Source organism: Piliocolobus tephrosceles, chromosome 6 (genome assembly GCF_002776525.5).
Source record: "Piliocolobus tephrosceles isolate RC106 chromosome 6, ASM277652v3, whole genome shotgun sequence".
NCBI lineage: Eukaryota > Metazoa > Chordata > Mammalia > Primates > Cercopithecidae > Piliocolobus > Piliocolobus tephrosceles.
The window spans coordinates 16,822,896-16,842,236 of record NC_045439.1 but is presented as its reverse complement, the minus strand read 5'-3'; the positions used below and the strand labels follow the sequence as shown (position 1 = coordinate 16,842,236).

The 19,341-nt window shown below is 46.2% G+C and overlaps 1 protein-coding gene across 7 annotated transcripts in view; it reads right to left on the bottom strand.

The window, feature by feature from the left end:
• Nucleotides 1-1,599, bottom strand: part of FOXN3 (forkhead box N3) — a 473,349-nt gene extending 471,750 nt beyond the window's left edge. For 5 of the 7 annotated variants that reach the window (XM_023205414.2, XM_023205413.2, XM_023205418.2 and 2 more), the window contains exon 1: nt 1,409-1,599. The gene's annotated coding sequence lies outside the window, so the exon portion shown is untranslated. The remainder of the gene's footprint in view (nt 1-1,408) is intronic. The other 2 variants (XM_023205419.1, XM_023205421.1) reach the window with 1 other exon arrangement.
• Nucleotides 1,600-19,341: the final 17,742 nt, after the last annotated feature.

The following is a 19,341-nucleotide window of genomic DNA, read 5'->3' as shown; positions in this document are numbered from 1 at the left end:
TACAACTTATGAGCAGAAATCATTGCGAATGTATTGTAAAGTGCTGTATCTATACGTGTAAGCTAGTAGCTTACGTCTGCAAAGAAATTTGTCACCAAAATGGCCTACTTTATCTGGATAGAAACAACAAAAAAATTAAACATAAAGGTATCTCGAGCAAACTGCACCCGAATGAAAAATCGACCCTGCAGAAATCTGTGCACAAGAGGGCTATGTGAAACTACAGCACGATTTTAAAAGAAGGTTTTGGGTGATTGTTTTCATAAGTCTCAATCTAACTGACCAATCAGTGTGAGAGTTAAAGTGGGCTCCAGTCATTCTTGCAGCCTTCAGAGCTCTGCACCCTCCGAGCTGCTCTCCTCTCCAAGGCAGAGCCGGCGATCAATGAAAAACAGGGAACAAAAGGAATATAACAGGATGTCTTCCTTAGCTAAAGAAAACCGATTCCCTTTTTCCTCAATGAGGCAGTCGCACCCTGCCTACGACAGCTCCACACGGGAGCTTTCAGCAGACCAGTCCTTTCGGGTGAGGCACATTTTACATTTGCAATCATGTGTCCCAACTGCTAGCAAATGTGTCACCTCAAGCACAGCCTGTGACGGAGGGCTCCCCGAGCCCAACCAATTGAAACTAATAAATTAAATAAATTTATAATCCCACAATTAAAAGCTCCCGAGAAAGATTGCATTTCCCTTCCCCAAATGTCATCCCGGGAGTATAAACAAAGCATGAAAAACAGTCTCTTCAGCCTTCCCAGCCGGCAATCATGGTTTTCCCCTCAAAACAATGTTTCTCCAAAAAGAGAAATCTTATTACCCTCAGTGGAAACTCATCTATAGATGTCATATCAGGATAACCCGTTACAGTATTGAAAAGAGGCTGAAACTGCCCATAGATTTGACACTGTTTATAATTGATAGCAAAACAGTTGCGACAGCAATGCTGTAAACTCTGCCCAGCCAAACAAACTCCACATTTAACACGTTCCTTCCTTGAAAATAAAAGTAACGCCCGGGGAGCCCACAGAAGTGGCTTCCCTAAAAGTAATTAACAGAATTGCATCAATTATTTGATTATTTTTATAAATATCCATTTGTCTGCAATTTTTTAGAAAAAATTTAAAAAGCGACTATCCACACATTCCTAAGAAACTTTTTTTTTTTTTTTAATGAACTTACTTTTGAGACAAAACTAATGAAAATAAGCAACTTGCCATGGCTGGATCTTTCCCATTTGGGCTGCAAGCTATAAATCAATCTGAAACCAGGTGGAAATAGGGGGGCGGACACCTTCAAAAAAATATCAAAGGGTGCCCCAAAAATGCAGCAGCCTGAACACTGAGGGCTTCTCGTGGCAATGCTAAACCCGAGCAGATTAGGAGGCAGGAAATGAGCCCCATTTTCGTTACCTTCAATCGCCTGCCCCCCCGCTGCTTCTCGCGGCCGCATTGGGGGGCTGCGGCGACGCTGGACTCGCGGGTGGCCCCGCCGCCGGGTCGCGCCGTCTCCCGGCCGAGCTGCAGCAGATCGCGGCCGGAACCCCGGCTCCTGCGCCCGGCGCCTGCCCGGGGTCGGCGGCGCGGCTCCCACCCGGGCCTGGAGCCCTGCTGGGTCCTAGTGCGCGCCGCGCGCCCGCCTCGCGGCCCGGTCTGCAGCCCGCACCGAGGGCAGGCAGCTCCCAGCGCCGCGAGTCCCCGGGCGAGGCCGCCACCCCCTCGGCCCCTTGCGAAAGCGGCCGCGGGGTGTGCGGATGAACTGGAGCTTAATTTCAAATCCTGGCACAAGATGTTCAAAAGAAAGACATTGGCTCCAACTGAACTCTTAGAAGGCAGATGCTAGGATCTGCAGCCCCAGGGTAAGCGTAGGGGCAGTACCTCGCAGACAGAGGTTTGCCCGGTGCACTGGTGACATTGGCCGTTCACAGACGATGAGACGCGGTACGGGATCGATAAAGATAGATTTCACAAATATAACGCTAAAAAGAAAAAAGGTTGAAAATGCGTGTGTTTAAAACAATGTTTTAAACTGTTATTCCCAATATTTTCCCCCTGTTGACAGGCCCTTTTGCATTTCGCTTTCTTTTACTTTATAATATGCTCTTTTAAATAACAAAGCCCCATATGGCTAAACATGTAGTCATTTGATTTTCAAAAGACCTCAAAAATTGCATCAAAATATGCACTCATGTATCTCCTAAGAAATCAACGAGAAAGAATTAATGGTGGCATATGGCGTGCCTCATAGAGAAAACTTAATTACAAATTAAAACAAATGCAAAAATTCACAAATTCAGTAAACTGAAAGTAAATTATGATCCTAGATGTATACACAAATCAGCTCATGTACAATTAGGAAGACTCTAAATTCCAGGTTTCTCTTTCACAAAGGGGAAAGGGTGTTTGTTACACGAACTCATATCAGATTCCTCTCGTTTGCCCCCAAAAGAGCTTTCAGCAACCTCTTGGCACATTCATTTACTGCAGCCCACCTGGAAAGCAACTTTTAATCTTGCAAGTGCTCATTTAAGAGGACAATTCTATTAGCCCTTAATTCAAAATAAAAGTGCTTTAGTTCGAAAAGCCTGTTTGAAAGGCTTCAAGACTGGGAGATTTTTTTCAGTCTTTGGTATCACCAAGTTTGAAGGTCACAATTCTGTCTGGCACTGTGGTTTACACCATAAGGAAAATCAAATATGTGCTTTCTGATTTCTATTTTTGAAGCAGAAAAAGTCCCTTTGAAAAGTACTCTTGCCCTCCCCCTTTCCAATTTTAGCTAAACAAGTGTAATGGAAGATTTTTAGTATTAATGAAACATCAAAGGCACTTTCTCTGATGCCTTGTATCCACACAAAAAACTAGTTGTCATACGTTACATTTGTCAATCTTAAATTACTTGCACATACATCTCATGCGATCTTTACCACATCTCTGTGAGAAAGCAGATACAATAATCTGCAATTTTCAAATGAGAAATTGGAGGTCCCAAAAGGTAAACTGACTTGTTCAAAAATCACATGGCTGGTGAGCAGAGCAGCTGGAATCCCATCCTGTCTCTGCTTCCAACAAGCCCTGTTTTTTGAGTGCATCACCTGGCCTCCCAACTATCTCTCTGTAAGTACTGCGGAAAATGAAGCATCTGAAACAAAAATGCAGGTAGGTTTTTTTAGTCATCATTTCTTACCTGTCTCAGAGCAGCAATTTGCCAGCAAGGAAATATGAGGCTTGTTGGAAATATGTTAGTCTCTGCTAAAATGAGAAAGATGGCTAGGAAGACCCACCCACACTGGTCAGATTTCTGTCCTGGAGCTGCCCAGGGCAACCTGGCAGACAGAGAACTTCAAACTCTGAGGCTGAGCAATGCCTCATCCCCCGTATGTCTTTTTGCTCTTTATCAGAAATTAAGAACTGACTCCACTTGACACATGGAGGAGTAGTGTTTTCTCAAATTGAACTTGGGTTGCTATGAGCAGTCCCAGCACCGAAAGGCCTCAAAAACTCTGGAAATTCATATATAAGGTGGCCTATTAGTGGGATCCAGGGTGTCTCTATCCAGACCTGATGACACCTGGAACTTTGATGGGTCTCTAGGACATCCCTTCTCAGCCCTCCTGCACCCATGGTAAAGTCAACACCCAGTTCTGTGTGTGGCCGACCCCTTCCTCCTCCTCTCTGCCAAAAGGAAATGTAACTTCTCTGATGATATGTCCTTAAATGCCAGCCAGGTGACGGGCTGGGTGACATTTAGCTGAAAAAAAAAAAAAAAGAAACATTTCATGCTGAAAAGTGATTCATTCCTTTTCTCGTGCAGTTCACAAGGACGGGGCTAGGCATGGCTATACATTGGAAAATGTGTCTGACCTTCCTGGAAGGATTAAAGCAAAACTTACTTGATGAATTCATTTGATCCCTTTGTTGAAAACTGGTCTAATTACTTTATAGTCACACCATCCATGTGCCTGGCAAATATTGCAAATGCTAGGCTCAAAGCAATCTTAGCCCCAGTAGCAAATGATGAGAAGCTGGGAAGAAATGCTGGTGGTGAGCTGAGTTCACCTCTAGCTCAAAGCTAGAGCACACCAGAAGAGGTACTGGTCAGAAGAAACTGTCATTCATTCATTCATTTGTCCATCCATTCATCCAATTGTGTGTGTATCAAATGATGAGCAAGGTACTGTTCTAGGCTCTGGGTAGAAAAAATAAAGTTTTCAAGCACACCTATCGTATGGAGCCCATAGACAGGCAAACAATTGCAGTGCAGTGGTACCAGTGGAGCCGTAAAATCATGACACCAGGGATATGAGGGCAATCTGGCTGCGACATCTGTCATCCCATTGATCCCCAGGGTTGATTCAGCTGATCTGGCTGGCTAGGCAGGTGTCCCCTTTCTCCTTCACCGCTCCATCTGCGTCCCTCCTGAAGCTGCATACTCCATCGAAGAGGACGACCATCCCTGATAGAGGAGAACTGGGCTTTGGTCAAGGGTGTACGAATCGCTGTGCTCCCCTGCTAGAACCTCCAAACGGGCACTGAAATCACTGGGGCTCTATATTCAAACACCAACTGCCCTGGTCCTGGGCCAGTTGTCTTCTAAGCCATTCCACGCCTGCCCTTTGCTCTGTGTTGCCAGGAGCTGTCTCTGGCAGGATGAGTTTCACAGACGCTTGGGTCAGTTGGTTGGTGGCTGGATATGGCCAATGAGGGGCACTGGAGGAGTGGAGGAAGAAAAGAAGATAGAAGCCAGAGACCATCATTGTGTCCCTCCTGCCTTTGATGGCATCTCTAGCAGTGGCTGCATCTGGCAGAGGCTTCTGTCAGGTGACTAGGCCCTGGGCTCAGGTAACACTGCCACTTCCTGTTAACTGTCCAGCGTGAGGACGTTCTTGGCTCTCTGCTGGGATTAGTTTCTGGGTGACTTCCCTGAAATGCATATGAGAGTGGGGAAAAGAAAGTCCCCACTGGAGAGGATATCCTGGGCAAAGGCATGTGTGGATGAAGATGCGAGGCAGGCCAGCGCACTGCGTGGGGAGCAGTGATGCTAAAGTGAAGGCTTCGGATGAGGCGGCGTCTGTAGATCCTGCTGGAGGGGCCAGCAGGATCCAGAGTCCACCAGGCTTTGAACTTGATTATGATTTCTACATGGGAAACCCCTTTATCTCCCTTTAGCCTTTGCTTAAATGTTGCCTTCCCAATGTCTCTTCCTCCTCCTCATCCTGCTTTTTTCTTTCTTCCCTTTCCCTTACCACTTTCTAATACATTACTATTTACTTATTATTTTTATTATTCATTATCTGTTCCACCACACACACACACACACACACACACACGAATAAAGTTCTACAGGGCCAGGAATCTTTGCTCTATTCAATGATAATTTATAAGAACATAAAACAGTGACTGGTACATAGTAGGTGCTCAATAAATGTTTTTAATGAATGAATAAAGTTAATAAATAAAAAGGTATTTATAGTAGTCAGAGTTCTCCAGAGAAACAGAACCAGTAGGATGTATTTATTATAATATAGAGAGAGAAAAAAGGGATTGATTATAAGGATTTGGGTCATGTGATTAAGGAGGCTGACAAGTCCTCAGATTTGCACCCAGCGAGCTGTAGGCCAAGGAGAGTCAGTGGTGTAGTTCCAGTCTGAAGGCCAGCAAACTCCAGATCCAGGAAGAGCTGATGTTTCAGTTGAGTTTGAAGGCAGGAAAAAAACCAGTGTCCCAGCTGGAAGCAGTCAGGCAGGAGGAGGTAGTCCCTCTTACTAGAGGGCGGGCCAGCCTTTTGTTCTAGTTGGGCCTTCGGCTGATTGAATGAGGCCCACTCACATTAGGGTGGGTGTCTGCTTTCTTAGTCTACCTATTCAAATGTTAATTATTATTATTATTTTTTTTGAGACAGTCTTGCTCTGTCACCCAGGCTGGAGTGCAGTGGTGTGATCTTGGCTCACTGCAACCTCTGCCTCCCAGGTTTAAGCGATTCTCTTGCCTCAGCCTCCCAAGTAGCTGGGACTACAGACATGTACCCTCATGCCTGGCTTATGCCGGGCTTATCTTTGTATTTTTAGTAGAGATGGGGTTACGCCATGTTGGCCAGGCTGGTCGCAAACTCCTGGCTGCCTTGGCCTCCTAAAGTGCTGGGAGTATAGGCATAAGCCACTGCACCTGGCCTCAAATGTTAATCTTATCTGAAAAACACCCTCACAGACACACCCAGAATAATGGTTACCCAAATATGTGGACACCCCGTGGCTCAGGCAAGTTGACACGTAAAATTAACCATCACATTGTAAAAGACTGTGTTTTATCAGGATCATTCTAGAAAGTGTATGGAGGATTATTTAGATCCAAAATGTTTTAGATATCAGAAGGCAGGGTGACTTATTAAGAGGTAACTATTATCCTAGTTCAGAAGCAGACCTGAAAGAATTCATCATTGGTGGCTTCAGATGACCCTTCAGTGACCCATGGGTGATGTGTGACGTTACACACACCGAACGCATCACACAGACACAACTCTCGGAGGAATCCATCAGAAGTGCAATGCCTAGAAAAGAACACAGTGGATAACTACGGGGGGTCCTGGCTGCTCTTGCAACAGGCCGAGCACAACAGTGTCTTCTGGCCACTTTAACTGCTCAGTTGCAGTAGACACAAAGCAGGGTGGCAACCTGGCTCCTTTTGGGGGGATTTCTCATTCCACGCAATGGTCCTGGTGTTGAGTGGGAACAGGCTTCTTATAGCACGACCATAGAATTGGGCCCAGGGTGGGCACTTGGCATGCTGGGCACTTGACCCCATGCCAGGACAATTAGGGTCCTCTGAACTTCCCTAACTGAAGCCAGGGGAAGCGAGGATCCTTCTCTTCACTTGGATTGCCAAGCTTGGGTACCACCAGCAGCCCCACCCTCGGTTTGCAGGCTCAGAAGACGGATAACTGCGCAACTATTAGCCCAAGCATGACGTTAAAACACGATGAAAGTCCAATATAAACTTTGGATTATCCAAACAAACTTTTTTCCCCTCCATCATCATAAGCAGTTTAGAACAGGCTGTATATACCGCCACCGTTTATATACACACAGGGAGGCACCAAAATCCTCACTGTACTGGAAAGATCCCCGGAACACTCCCCAGCTTTCTAGATACAGGTGGTATCAGCTTATCCTGAAAGAAAGATTTTCCACTTGCTTCTTTGTATGCTTCCAATTGCAATAAAATGCCACCCGTCTTCACCCTATGAAGTCACAAGCCTTAACATTCCCCTGAAATCGATAGCCTCACCCTTTTACTAATGCAGGCTTAGGAGATGGTGAAATCACACGTGACTTGGATGTCATTACTTTTACCCACCATTTTATAAGGGATTTATTGCCTCGTAGCGATGACAGCACTAAATCAGTCCTATGAATCTATGCTTGTCAAGAGGAATGGACAAAACTCACTTTGATTCCTTTGTCTCTCTGGTATCTATCACATTTATTCCTTCGTTGACCAAACCCAGTAATCTGCCAATGGGCTTGCTCTGGCAATAGTGGCTAATGAGTGACATCTCATCCCCAGCTCTTACAGACCCAGTCATGGAATTGCCCACAGTTTGTGTTTCTCAGACCCCCTTCTCAGTTCTGGCTCAGGCCCTTTAGGAATCATTTATCCTGGGGTCTGACTCCCAAGCAGGGCTGTGAAGAAGGCCTTGAGAGGAAAGCATGGGGCAGAACGCTGCCAAAAACCAGCCCAATCTGGCTCTCAGCCAACCAGCTGGCTGCTGCGCGAAGGCCTCTCCCAGCCTCTCCAGGCCCTCCTTTGTCTCCCTTAGCCTCCCTTTCTCAGCTGTCTCGCCTCAGGTAATCATCCACACTCCGCACTTCCCCAGCTCTTTTTATTCCCGCATTTCAGATCACTTTACACACGTTAATTAAGCCTTAAACCACTCAGGAAAGAAAGCAAAAGGCGTGTGGGGATGTTTGCACTGCGCTCCTCCCAGCTGCTCTGGCCCAGGAGCAGGCCAGCCGCGGGCCGCCCCACTCCCACCCCGGGAGGAAGGAGAGCCGCAGAGGCTGCCGGAGACCAGGAGGGCTTCTCCTGCGACACGCAGGGTTGGGGTGTCAAGGGTGGAAACTGATTCCACACATCACAGAACACCCCATCTCATTGAGAGGCACATGTCATTGTTATGGGACAACCTCCCATGTAGGGTCACCCGCCACAGTTGATCCAGATGACCTTTGGAAGGTGGGTCCTGGGCAAGACCGCTGGTGGAAAGAGGCGTTCTCTGCATCACAGCTGGGTTAGGTGCACTTCAGCCTGTACCGTTGTGGTCGTGATCGCGGGTTTTTGAATCAGAGATGTCTTAGGTCACGTCTGGGCTCTGTTGTCTCCCAGCTCAGCTGTCTTCCACATGTTGCTTTGTATCCCAGGCCCCACGGTTGTATCTGCAAAGTGCATGTGACGGTATCCACTACCCTCCCTCTACCTGGATGTTCGTGGAGGATGAAGTTAGATCATGCATGCAAAGTATTGGCATGCCTAGTGGTAGATGTTAGAGCTTGTTTGAGCCATCTCTATGTTTAGTCCCAGCCAGTCTGAATTAATGTAGTTCTGCTGTGGCGGTTTGGACCCTCTAGCTCAAATTGGTGCTAAAGTCTGTCATTCACAAGAAATGGTGGGGAAATCCAAATGAAGTCTGTAGTTTAGTTAATAGTCTGTATCAGTGGTGATTTTTTAGTTTTGGTAAATGTGTCATGGTTATTTGAGACATTAACATTACAGGAAGTTGGGTGAGTGGTGTGAACTCTTCTGTTGCAACAAATGCTCATCTAATAATAACAATAATCTTATGAAAATACATCAAAATTCGTAATGGCTACACAGCGGGCGTCATACTTCACCTGATATGGTTAGGCTTTGTGTCCCCACCCAAATCTCATCTTGAATTGTAATCCCCATAATCCTCACAATCCCCACATGCAAAGGAAGAGACCAAGTGCAGGTAATTGAATCCTGAGGGCAGTTTCCCCCATGCTGTTCTCCTCATAGTGAGGTCTCACAAGATTTGATGGGTTTATAAGGTGCTCTTCTGCTTTTACTCGACACTTCTCCTTCCTGCCACCTTGTAAAAAAAAGGTGCCTTGCTTCCTTTTTGCCTTCTGCCGTGATTGTAAGTTTCCTGAGGCCTCCCCAGCCATGCTGAACTGTGAGTCAGTCAAACCTCTTTCCTTTATGAATTACCCAGTTTCAGGCAGTCCTTTACAGCAGTATGAAAATGGACTAATACATTACCTATATTTTTGGTGTACTCTATTAAGATACCTCCATAGTGACCAAAAACATGCCAACTCTTTGTTACCAAAATAAGAGGCAATTTATGTTATCTCTAGTTGTTATCACCGCCAAGAAAAATCCCTGGAGTTTTCAGTGTCTACAAGGTACCGTATTGAACCTTAAAATAGCAAATATTACTATCCGGTAAAACCATGACCTGTGTGGCAGTCATTTTAAAGTAGCTGTTTGGATGTAAGATACTTGATAGCCTTACCATTTAAGCCCCCAGTGCTTCCCTTATTTCACAGAAAATGAATGGCTTGCCAGTCAATCAGCTCTGAGCCTTCCCTTTTGGTGGGTGGTGACTAGGAAGAGCAATCTTGTCAAACGACACTGTAGATTATATGCGCTTGCCACTCTGAGTAGTTTTTGAGAGGTTCGTCTTAAAATGCTGAGGATATCTTTTCTTTCCCTAACGTAATAGGGACCAGATGATTTAAATGCTTTTATGTCCTCATTTCTTAATACCATGCAAATTGTACTCGTAGAGGGTCAGAAGGAGATCTTTCTTCCTTTCTTCTTTCTTTTTTTCGACAGGGTCTTGCCCTGTTGCTCTGAGACTGGAGAACAGTAACTTGATCATAGCTCACTGCAACCTCGAATTCCCCAGGCTCAAGTGGTTCTCCTGCCTCAGCCTCCAGAGTAGCTAGGACTGCTGGTATGTGCCACTATGCCCAGCTAATGTGTCTCATTTTTTGTAAACACAGGGGTCTTGCTATATTGCACAGACTGGTTTCCTGAACTTAAAAGATCCTCCAGCCTCAGCCTCTCAAAGTACTAGGATTACAAGCATGAGCCACCACACCCAGCCCAGAAGGAGATTTTCATTGAGTGAATGGTGAGTTTTATGAAGAACCTCGACATGGATCCCTCCCATCAAAGAATGTGAACAGACAATGGCTACATTAAGTGGGTTCTGTGAGACTCACAGCTTTAAAACGCAGACCCTCTGTCTTGTCAAATTGCTCTCAGCTCTCCAGGTGATTGGCGATCTGTGAGGTGTGACTCCTGAATGTAGAGGAGCTACACCTGGACATTTGATTGTGCCTGTTGGCCGAGCATTCATAATCAACAGTTGGGTTGGCATCTGCTACCCGCAGGGCATTAATGGATCCGGGCCTGTGAAGAAGGTTAGGGCATAGCCCCAGTTCTCAAGTATGAGAATGACATTTGTCACTCTTTTTAGTTGCCCAGGATGTGACCCCTTCCTGTGCCCGGGGAATCCCCAATCTCAGGAGGCAAAGCCACCCCCGCTAAAACTGGAAATGGCACAGACCACGTGCCCACCCTTTCTTGCAGTTGAGAGTACAAGGGACATAACCTAGGTTTCCCCAGCAGCTGGGGATAGGAGGGAGCGGGGTAGTGCTTCATTCAGCAGCTGTAGGAGTGCCAGCAGCCTCTACGGCAGAGCACAACAGCATTGGTGTCCATAGCAGGACCATCACCTGCCCCATCTGCGGCATGAATTTAATTTAGGCCTTGATCCAGACTGCATCCTCTTGGAGCTGATCCTCTAGCTCTCTTAAGGATCCTTGTGAGCCACCCACCATCCTGTAAATAAATGCCCTTCCTGCTGGGATCAGCCATGCTCAGCTTCTGTTGACTGACACAGGAGTCTCCTCTCAGAGTCTCTATCTTGGATACCAGTTGCACCAACAAGCCATTATTCTTCCAGCAGTGGCATGATGTTCCTGCTGATCCCTCACTCGTCAGACTCCTCCTGTCATGACAACATACACTTAGGGATGGCGCATCTGTGGCCATGGAATGAGATTTCACTAGTTACCTTGGTTGTTGCTGCTAAGTGAATCAACCAGAAATGTAAGCAAATTTAATCTCAAGTACTTTTCTGCATGGGCAAGATGGGGCATGCATTGATACATGTTTCTGGTAACACTGGTAGGAGTCTTTCTTATGACACCAGAGAACGTAATACAGTAGAGTTTTGGCCAAAAGAAAGAAACGACAATGACAACAACAATAACAACAACAAAACCCTCCATAGTTACAGGGAAAACATTTTTTGCTATTTTTTAATAGAAAAGGAACAGTTTCAATATTCAGTTTATCTTCTTTTTCCAGCCTCTTTTTTTTTTGTGTTGTAGAAATCCCATTGTGAACACTTATACTTCATCCATTGACTAGATGACACTGAACTTCATGATAGGAAACTTTCAGTGTGAGATGGATCATCTTGTTTCAAAGAGCAAAGAACTGATCCCTGAAAAGATTGCGAGAACGTGAGCTTCCATTGATAAAAACCAGGAATACAGGTTTTTCATATACTCCCAGCAACTTAAACGTGGAAGTAGAATAATTTCTTCCAAAACAAGAAGACAAAGATATCGTTAATCCTTTCAATTGCATTACTTTTAGCAGCCGTAAAAATAAGCCCAGCAACAAATACTCAGGGTCTTAAATGAAAGCAGAGTGGATTTAAGAGAATTGGAGCAGAGGGCACAATGAAAGTTCCTTTGCTTTCATTTTGAATTTTGTGTGTGTTCAGTTGTCCAGCGACTGTGACTCCATGAGGGAGGGTGATCATCCCTGCACAGCTGCAAAGGGTAGGGGCCATGGTTTCCACCTTTCTTCCTCCCATGTCTCTGTCAATCTGGCTTCCACTGAAATCACTTTCACTAATGCACTAATAAATCCCCAACGGCTTAATCTACCTATCTATGCTGTGTCACACTGCTACTTTCATTTTCTTGCAATTCTTGTCTTTACTGAGCTCTACATTCTTCCTGTTTTCCTTCTCCCTTTCTGGTCAGTCCTTCTCCATCTCTCTCACTGGCTCGTCCTCCTCCCCGCCGCCCCCCAACTTAGGCCATAGTTCTCTCATGAGTTATTTTCTCTTTCATTCCACATGCTTTTTCTTGGTGATCGTGTCCATTTTCATGCCTTCTGACAATCACCAGTAACCAATGACCAGCACGTACATACTTCCTGAATTTCAAATCCCTGTCTCCAATAAGCTCCTGGACCCCTCCACCTGAATATTTTGCTGTCACCTCAAATTCAAATTCAGTGTCTCAGTCTGGATTATTATCATTTTGCTCCAAACTTCAGCTTTTATTGTTTTTTTAGACAGGGTCTTGCTCTGCACCCCCGGGCTGGAGTGCAGTGGCATGATCATGGCTCACCGCAGCCTTTACCTCCTGGGCTCAGGTGATCCTCCTACCTCAGCCTCCTGAGTAGCTGGGACTACAGGCATGCACCACCATGCTCAGCTAATTTTTTGTAATTTTTGTAGAGATGGGATTTCTCCACATTGCCCAGCCTGGCCTGGAACTCCTGGGCTCAAGCGATCTGCCCTCCTTGGCCTCCCAAAGCACTGGGATTACAGGCGTGAGTCACTGCATCCGACCAAATCTTCACTTCTTATATTCCTATATTAACTGCCCAGAAAGCTCAAAATTATCCTCAGCATGCCCGTCCCTCCTGTTCCACACTCATTCACCAAATTCTACAGATTCTGCCTTAGAGATTAATCTTAAACCTGGCCGTCCTCTCCATCCTTCTGGCCTTTGCCTCAGTGAAGCCCCCTTCCCCTCTCTATGGCTGCAGTCCCTGACACATCCCCACACTGCTTCACAGTTATCTTGCACCACATGAGACAGACTGCTTGGGCAGCCAAGGGAGGAGAGCTCAGGCAGACCTAGGAGGCCAAGCAGATGGGAGCCAGCAAAGGAACAAAGGTTATCCACGGGGTCAGGACCCTGGGGGATCCTGAGGCTTGAATAGAAGCTATAGTTCTGCAATTGTAGCAAGTCCTGCCTCCAGCAGCAACCAACCTGATCCCTAACTCCTGAGAGGATTCCCAGGGTAGGAAGGAAGCTGCCCCTGGCCATAGAACTCATTACCCTAAAATACCACCTCAATTCCATCGCTTCCCAGTCCCCAGTCTGGTGATTCCCTGTCATCCACAGAATCCAGAGTACACTTTCCATTTCCCACCGAGTACTCCAGGACCCCGTAATTGTTCATGCAGCTTTGCTGTTGAGTATGTCAGTTACTCACCTAAATTAGCCATTCCCCTCTCTCACACTTAACTATTGACTGTGATTTTCCAGCCTCTGAAATTTGCCTATGCCTTTTCTCCTCCTAGAATCGTGTCCTGTAAGTCCTCAAACCTATTTGTTTAGGTCTTATGTGGTTTTTTACTTGTTAAACCAACATATATTTAGAACCCAACTAGGGGCCACGCCAATTCCAGCAAAGAAGAGTAGAGCTCTCCCCTCAAGGAGCACTTAGTCTACTGGGAAAGGTGGACAAGGAAAAGGAATTTGCATTACAATGTGATAAATTCCACAGTGATGTTGCCTTATGATGTCCTGGGAAAACCTTTCTGGGAATCTCTCAAATCTCATCACCATAGAGATGTTCACATTAACTTACAAAGAAACCATTTCCTGTCTTCTGAACGCCAGGGCTATGATTCTCAACTTTGTTGTACAAAGATTCATCTGGGGCCTGTAGTCCCAGCTACTCCGGAGGCTGAAGAAGGAGAATGGCATGAACCTGGGAGGCAGAGCTTGCAGTGAGCTGAGATTGCGCCACTGCGCTCCAGCCTGGGCAATAGAGTGAGACTCCGTCTGAGAAAAAAAAAAAAAGATTCATCTGATGGCCGGGCGCAGTGGCTCAAGCCTGTAATCCCAGCACCTTGGGAGGCCGAGGCAGGTGGATCACGAGGTCAAGAGATTGAGACCATCCTGGCTACCACAGTGAAACCCCGTCCCTACTAAAAATACAAAAAATTAGTCGGGCGTGGTAGCGGGCACCTGTAGGCCCAGCTACTCAGGAGGCTGAGGCAAGAGAATGGGGTGAACCTGGGAGGCAGAGCTTGCAGTGAACAGAGATCGGGCCACTGCACTCCAGCCTGTGCGACAGAGTGAGACTCCATCTCAAAAAAAAAGATTCATCTGGGGAAGCTTTTTTTATACACATTCTCCAAAGTCTCACTTTCAGAAATTCTGATTCAGTCGACCTGAGATGCGGCCTAGGAATAAACATTTTTCATAAACCCCTCAGTGATTTTAATATAGGAGAGGCCAGAGGTCACACTTAGAACAACATTGCTAATGCGTTTATTGTTTTTGCAACTCATATACCATACCAGATACTTTCTTGTAGTCTACATGCTTACATGAATGGCTTATGTAGTTTGCTAAATAATAGATCTTTAAGAGCAGAATATTTTACTTATACATCTTTTTTTGTTTGTTTGTTTTGAGACAGGGTCTGTCGCCCAAGCTAGAGTGCAGTGGCATGATTGTGACTCACTGCAGTCTTGAACTCCTGGGCCCCAGCAATCTTCCTACCATAGCCTCCCAAGTAGCTGGGACTACAGGCAGGTGCCACCGTGCCTGGTGTATTTTATTTTATTTTTTTTAATAGAGACAAGATCTCACTATGTTGCCCAGGCTGATCTTGAACTCCTGGGCTCAGGTGATCCTCTCGCCTCAGCCTCCCAAAGTGTTGGGGGTTACAGATGTCAGCCACTATGCCCGGCCTCCTTATACATCTTTATACTCCTTCAGGGCATAAGAATAGTACATGAGTAATTGCATATCTTTTGTACTTCATAAGTCCTTAACAATTTTAGTATAGTCATATTTTGTATTTAAATTTTGATAACTGTATATTGATTTCATAATTTAATTTTTTTTAAAAAAAGATTGATGTGAGGACATGTTGCTGATGAGAGGCTAAGAGATGCTAGTGACAAGGTGGGGTAGAAATGGGAGGTGCTCCTGCACCCCAGGGGCCTACACTCTCAGGTGGGGGTGATGCAAACAGGGTGCCTGCTGCACAGACCAGCTCAGGGAGGTTCAGGCTGCACTAACATGATGCTGAGAGAATGTCTTAGAAAGGTGCTGTTGGGCCTTCACGGGTGGTGTTCTTTTTTCTTTTATTAATTTTTGTAGAGACAGGGTCTCACTATGTTGCCCAGGCTGGTCTTGAACTCCTGAGCTCAAGCCATCCTTCTGCCTCAGTCTCTCAAAGCACTGGGATTACAGGTGTAAGTCACCACGCCCAACCTAGAGGCTGTGTTCTTTAAAGTCAAATCTGAGGCTGGGCATGATGGCTTGCACCTATAATCCCAGCAATTTGGAAGGCCAAGGCGGGTGGATAACTTGAGGCAGGGAGTTCGAGATCAGCATGGCAAGACCCCGTCTTTACTAAAAATGCAAAAATTAGCCGGGCGTAGGCCGGGCGCGGTGGCTCAAGCCTGTAATCCCAGCACTTTGGGAGGCCGAGACGGGCGGATCACGAGGTCAGGAGATCAAGACCATCCTGGCTAACACGGTGAAACCCCGTCTCTACTAAAAAAATACAAAAAACTAGCCGGGTGAGGTGGTGGGCGCCTGTAGTCCCAGCTACTCGGGAGGCTGAGGCAGGAGAATGTTTAAACCCAGGAGGCGGAGCTTGCAGTGAGCCAAGATCAGGCCACTACACTCCAGCCTGGGCAACAGAGCGAGACTCCGTCTCAAAAAAAAAAAAAAAAAATTAGCCGGGCGTGTTGGTGCATGCCTGTAATTCCAGCTACTCGACAGGCTGAGGCACGAGAATCTCTTGAAGCCGGGAGGTGGAGGTTGCAGTGAGCCAAGATTGTACCACTGCACTCCAGCCTGGATGACAAGAGTGAATAAAATAAAATAGTCAAATCTGACCTCCTACCACATCCCACAATTGTGACAAGCCATTCTCTCAAACGATGTTTCCAGTGGCATGTTCAAGAAAATTCAGAGGGAAGCCCATGAAGCCAAGACTCCCGCCCAGCTGGAGGCTGCCTGCCTTTGCTTGTAACCTCCATTAGGGCACCGTGCCTGACCACACCTGCCTGCAAAGGCTCTGGGGCTTGCAGGACTTCTAGAGCAGCTGTACTAAGATGTGGGTCTCAACCATGTGGGTTTGGTTCTGCCCTCTCTATGCTTGGACTAGATCTCTTTCTAGACGTAAACCTAACTTCCCCTGTGACGCCACATGCGCGGGCCAGGGATTGTTGCAACCTCCACAGTTGTGTTTCCTGGACCACCCACTCAGCAGCATCCCAGACGGTGAACCAGAGCCCTAGTTGGGCCTGGAAATCACTGGAAGAGAAACAAAAGAGGATCAAGCTGGGATTACTCTTCCTTCTTATTTACCACTCCCTGAGAGCTCTTCTTCCCCAGCCTCTGCAGCTGGCCTCTCTTCACAACTGAAACTACCAGCCCCCTTTTGCCCCCCATCATATAGCATTAGCCCTACTCTAATCTTTCTAGAAAGTTCTTGCTCTAGAGTCCAGAACAAGTCCAGATATTGAATAAGGCATATTTTGGAGCTCAGGACCCAGTAGGATGTAGCCTAGTAGCTGTAGCAAAACAGGGAAGATTGGTTAGAAGTGGACCCAGAACTAGAACAGGATGGAGCCCAACTAGTCCCAGGTGCTGTGATGGCACCCACTGCGGTAGTGCCATCATTGGGCATACTCATATGCTCTAGTCCATGCTCAGGGACAGGTGGAGCAAAGCACCTGGGACCTAGAGATACAGTCAAATGGAATTAAGCTAGTCCATTGGTGGATCAAGGGTCCCTAGCCACTGGGCTGAGTTTGAGGACCTTTTCTCAGGGGGGGCTGCACTGCCAGGTAATTTAGCAGAATAGGGAAACAACGCAAGAATCCAGCTGTCAGATCTGTGGGTCAAGGAGCGTACTATGACTTCTGAGCAAAACTAGTTTTGATATTTGAACAAAACTAGAGGGAAGAGGGCTGAGGCTTGGAGATAGGCTTCAGGAATCCTGCCTGCCTATGATTCTCCTTATAGAATTCAGAGGAGTAAACAATGCCCCATGCCAGGACTGACATAGAATGCGGAGAGGGTAACCCAGGCAGCCCCAGGTACTCGCCTGGGTCCAAAGGCCAACCATGGCCTTCAACACTGCAACATTTCTTTACTATACGAGTGGTATCCTCCATACTCACATGTCATGGTTTATGCTATCTAAAAATTAGATTGACCTGTAGTCCCAGCTACTGGGGAGGCTGAGGTAGGAGGATCCCTTGAGGAGCCCAGGATGTCAGGGCTGCAGTGAATCATGATCATGCCCTCACACTCCAGCTTATGCAACAGAGTGAGACCCCCATCTCAAATAAATAAATAGGCTGGGTGTGGTAGGTCATGCCTGTAATCCCAGCACTTTGGGAGGCTGAGCTGGGTGGATTACAAGGTCAGGAGTTCGAGACCAGCCTGGCCAATATGGTAAAACCCCGTCTCTACTAAAAATGCAAAAAATTAGCCAGGCGTGGTGGTGGGCGCCTGTAGTCCCAGCTACTCAGGAGGCTAGGCAGGAGAATCACTTGAACCCAGGAGACAGAGGTTGCAGTGGGCCGAGATCCCACCACTGCATTCCAGCCTAGGCGACACAGTGAGACTGTGTCTCAATAAATAAATAAATATATAAATAAATAAAATCAGATTTGATCACCATGTGTGCCTCTTCAGAATATCTATTAAGCAAAGCGGGGAAACAGGATTAGAAACAAAGTTAGTATCTTTCCTTTTTATAGGAACTTAGTGGAAGTGAGAATCTTTAGACGTTCCATCTAGTCTAACCTACCAATGTAAGCTGGGACTCCATAAAGTCCATTATTTTAATTTCTAGAAAAGAATTCCAGGGGCAGATCTATTGATATTGCCAAAGAAAATTTTAAAAATGAAATGCTTATCACTTCTTGGTAGATATTTGTGAAAACCTCATGATATACTTTATATTTTTTATTGGCAAGAGGTCACATAGGCTAGCTTATGTGGTGGGATTTGCTTTTGTTAACATCAAGGGAGGAATACTAGCTAATTTATTTGGATGGATGTGTTCTAACATTGCTCTAAAAATTATTGCTGGGCATAGTAGGATCATACTAGGATTTCTGGCACCAGAAAAGCCCAGCCTCACTGTCCTTGGTGGCTTACTCTGTGGTCATGGGGCTCATAGATGCAGAAAGGTACACCTACCTACTTTCCCACTGTCTGTTTTTGCTCACTCTTTTATTTATTTATTTTTCTAATAGAGTCTCGCTCTGTTGCCAGGCTGGAGTGCAGTGGCACAGTCTTGGCTCACTGCAACCTCCGCCTCCTGGGTTCAAGCCATTCCCCTGCCTCACCCTTTGAGTAGCTGGGACTACAGGCACACACCACCACGGCCAGCTAATTTTTGTATTTTTAGTAGAGAGGGGCTTTCACCGGGTTGGCCAGGATGGTCTCGATCTCTTGACCTCATGATCCTCTCACTTTGACCTCATGATCCGCCCGCCTCAATTTCTTGATTTTATAATCCACCCACTGGGATTATAGGTGTGAGCCACCGTGCCTGGCCGCTCACACTACTTTATAGAAGCCACTTACTCCCTTCACCCCTTCCCTATTCAATGGCCATAGAAAGTATCTGGTCATTCCTTTTCCTACTGTATCTTTAAAATTCTATCAATGCAGTTTTTACATTCCATTTTCTTTAAGATGTTTGTTTATGCTGAAGAACTCATACAGAGATTTTTTTTTCTCTCTCTCTCTCTCTCAGGGGATTAGCATTTTAGTAAGAGCTGAATAATAAAAGTAGACTGTAAAAGCCAGTCAGAAATGTAGTGGTGCATGGCTTACTTCTCATAATTGCCTGGGAACGATTAGGATGGAACTTTGTTGTTATTGTTGTTCCAGAGTGAAAAAAACAGGCCAGTTTTCTCTGCCAGGTCACAAGGATGGATGTCGAAGGGGAAATGACCTGTGATATCTTATAAAACATAAATTCTAATTTTCTAGATAGAAAGGAGGATGTAGCACAAAGTGAGATGGAGTTTGTTTTTTTTTTTTTTTTTTTTTGTTGAGAGGGAGTCTCACTGTGTTGCCCAGGCTGGAGTGCAGTGGCCGGATCTCAGCTCACTGCAAGCTCCACCTCCCGGGTTTAGGCCATTCTCCTGCCTCAGCCTCCCCGAGTAGCTGGGACTACAGGCGCCCGCCACCTCGCCCAGCTAGTTTCTTTTTTGTGTATTT